Genomic DNA, 3,415 nt, shown 5'->3' on the forward strand with positions numbered 1-3,415 from the left:
TAAATCCTACATAAATTAATTAACTAGTAATGATAAAAAGGTATATCTCATAGCACACAAAATTTCATGACAATTATAATGTCATATTATGGTACAATGCAATAGGGGAATATAAAACACACTACATAATCATTATAATTAGCATCTAGTCTTAAATAACAACAAACATGTGAATTATGATAACATTACAATTAACTAATATCAACAAATCATCTCCCATTTAAGGATAAGGAAATTTGACTAAAACTATCAGATCCAGATTGTAAACTTCTTTTTTCAGCACCATCAACCTCACTGAAAGAATATGATGGTGTTGCTTTGAGAAGATTTTCGGTCTCCTCCAAAGACAAGTTGACTTTTTCCCATCGGTGCTTTTCCACAATGCTTATTGCCTCAAGTTCCGTCGCAACTTCTTTCATGGTGGGCCTTTCCTCCCCTTCAACCTTAAACAATGTTTTGCAATGTTGGCAACATCCATTAGTTGCTCAACATTTGTCTCATCTATTATTTGGCTATCAACAATGTTTAGCAATCCACCCTCATTGATTGAAGAATGGAAGTGCATTGCAAGGTTGTTATGAGTCTCTGGCCTATCAAAAGAGAGTGCTTTCTTACCTGTTAGTAGTTCAACTAGAACTACTCTGAAACTATATACATCACTTTTCCCTGTTAATTGACTTGTATGGAAGTATTCTGGGTCAAGATAACCCAGTGTTCCCTGCACCAATGTGGTAAGTTGAGTTTGATCTAGAGGAATAATCCTTGAAGCTCCAAAATCAACAACTTTTGCAGTGAGATTGTGATCAAGTAAAATGTTTGCAGTTTTCACATCTCTATGTATGATTGGTGTAGTGGTAGCAGAATGCAAGTATGCTAGGGCCCCATCACTTCCTGTTGCTATTTGCAATCGTGTTTTCCATGTAAGTCTTAAAGATTGGCTTTGATCGTGAAGATGCTCATAAACAGTACCGTTGGGGATGAATTCATAAACGAGCAAGGGAACTTTTTCCTCTAAACAACATCCCAAGAGCTTCACCACATTCCTATGGTTGATTCGAGAAAGCAAGATCACCTCATTGATGAATTGCTCAATTTGGTTTGAATTGCTAATTTTGGACACTTTTATTGCCACAATTCTATTGTCAGGTAATATTCCTTTGTAAATTGTTCCTTGGCCACCTTGGCCTAGGACTGTGCCTTCATCAAAATTGTTGGTGGCCTCCTTTAGTTCTTCCATGGTTAAGATTTTAATCATTTCAGTTGGCCCACTATACCTAGCTAATTCTTGTTGCAAGAATAGGCCACCATTTTGTTGAACAAAATGTTCTTTAAGTTTCATGAGCTTTATTTTCTTTGATGTCCAATACACATAAAAGGTTCCCCCGATAAGTGTTAAGATGCTCACACTCACACCTAGACATAAACAAGTGGAAACAAAATTATTTTCTCTCTGTTTTTTATTAATGTATGCGTTGACTTTAAGTTGTTGGTCGCATGATCAAAATCAAAATGCCTCACAAGCTTAATTTAAAGGACCTATGTTCTAATGCAACTTGAATCATACGAAAATCACCTTGAAGATATGAATTTAAATTCAAGAAGCAATTTATACTTGTTCTTTAGAAATCAGATTTCTTTCAACAGTAATTACCTATATCATGATAGTAAAGTTGATTTTCAAGATTATATTTATATGTTATATTTGAATGATGCGAGAATAGATTTTTTTTTTTGTAATTTTAGTAGATGGATAATAATATACTCACTCAAAGCAATGATGATTATATTGCTTTTGCGAGTGCATTTTGTTCCACTTTTTTCTGCCATCTCCTTTATGTCCATCTGGACAGCGACAAGTGTAGTTCCTAGGAGGTAAGTTTTCGCATCTAGCCCCCTCAAAACAGTCGTGGGATGATTCCTTGCATTCGTCAATGTCTAAAAGATCATAACTAGATAGTTATAATTTGTTTTTTGACAATGAACAGGGAGCTTTAAAGAAATAAAGTTTGAGCTTATTTTACAAGGATATTTTTGTAAAGTAAAAACTAATATTTAAAATATTATAGGTTGAATTTCATAAAAAGATCAAACCAATTTTAAAATTTGGGTTAGACATCTAATTGTTACTGTATAAACTTAATATATAAATAATATATATATATATATATTATAAAATTAAAATAAATAGGATTAGAATCTATATCTATTTATAAATAGATATATTATTTGTATAACAACTCTTCAAAGAACAAAAAAATAAATTTTTCTAATAAATAAAATATAATTAAAAAATTAATTAATATTATATTAATTTGATCACCATTATTTCCAAATGACTTCTTGTAGTTATTCTCATCATAACACTAAATGAATTTTATTTTTTTTACATAAATGCTCCCACTAATTAATTTATCTTATCTGTAAACCAAATTTTGATTTCTCGACTTGACTTAGCATGAGAGGTAAATATATCTATGAAATCTTAATAATGAAGGAAAAAAAAAAGCAATATTTTTTTGTTTATTTAACTTTCTTTTGCATTACCGAGTTTTTAAAATTTTTCATTTTATGATTATTAACTATTGAAATAAAAATAAACAAATTTGAAATGTAAATGATGAACATATACGATACATACCTTGGCAACCAGCATCACCATGGAGGTAAGGGTTTCCCCGAAAACCATTAGAGCAATTACAACGGTAAGCGGGGCCTGGTTTTACATCGTAACAATAACTATTGTCTGACCGACATGAAAAAGTTGAATGATTGTCGTACTTCTTAGCATGTTGGCACGTGCGGTTCCCCACTGCCCAATCCGTAACCACAGGAAAAATGGTTTTGCTTTTAGGGAGGTCAACAAGGTCTTTGCTAGAGAAACTTTAGGCTCCTAAAAGAACTAATATTCTAAAGATCTAAACATGGCAAAATCAAAAGCAAACACGTTCAGACCATTCTCATAATTGCAAAAATTAAAGGACCAACCTTCAGTCATTGTTGTTCGCTTGTTCCTTCAGGTTTCTGAACCCTTGCTCTCAATACGCGATGGTGTAGTATACTGAAGAGGAGAGTAGGCTCAGGGACCCAAACAGAGATACACGTTCAATTTTTATAGAACTTTAATCCATCGTAGAGCGTCTTTGAACGTTGGAGAAAACGTGCGGGAATCACGGTACCATATCCGCAAGTTATTTGATAATGGGTTGAAAAATGGACCATATTCATGATATGTTAACCACAGCAAGTAGAAGAATCAGGAAAACAACGTGAAAATCGAAAGCACGTTGTTTCCTTTTACGTGGCTGTTGCAAACGTGTTACTGTTGCAAAAACGGTTTTTCAAAATGACGTATATGCCAACATTCTCCCACTTGGTCCATTTATCCAATTATCAATCAAATAGGAAACCAAATATA

The 3,415-nt window shown here is 33.0% G+C and overlaps 1 pseudogene across 1 annotated transcript; it reads right to left on the bottom strand.

Moving 5' to 3' along the window:
* Window positions 1–209: 209 nt before the first annotated feature.
* LOC145958684 (wall-associated receptor kinase 2-like) lies at window positions 210–2,995 on the bottom strand (annotated as a pseudogene). The gene is made up of 4 exons (XR_014434361.1): window positions 2,986–2,995; window positions 2,639–2,866; window positions 1,767–1,935; window positions 210–1,413 (listed from the first exon to the last, which is right to left on the bottom strand). The product of XR_014434361.1 is annotated as a wall-associated receptor kinase 2-like (transcript).
* Window positions 2,996–3,415: the final 420 nt, after the last annotated feature.

The sequence above is a fragment of the Cajanus cajan genome, chromosome 6, assembly GCF_000230855.2.
Source record: "Cajanus cajan strain Asha chromosome 6, NIPB_CcT2T_4, whole genome shotgun sequence".
NCBI classification, from domain to species: domain Eukaryota; kingdom Viridiplantae; phylum Streptophyta; class Magnoliopsida; order Fabales; family Fabaceae; genus Cajanus; species Cajanus cajan.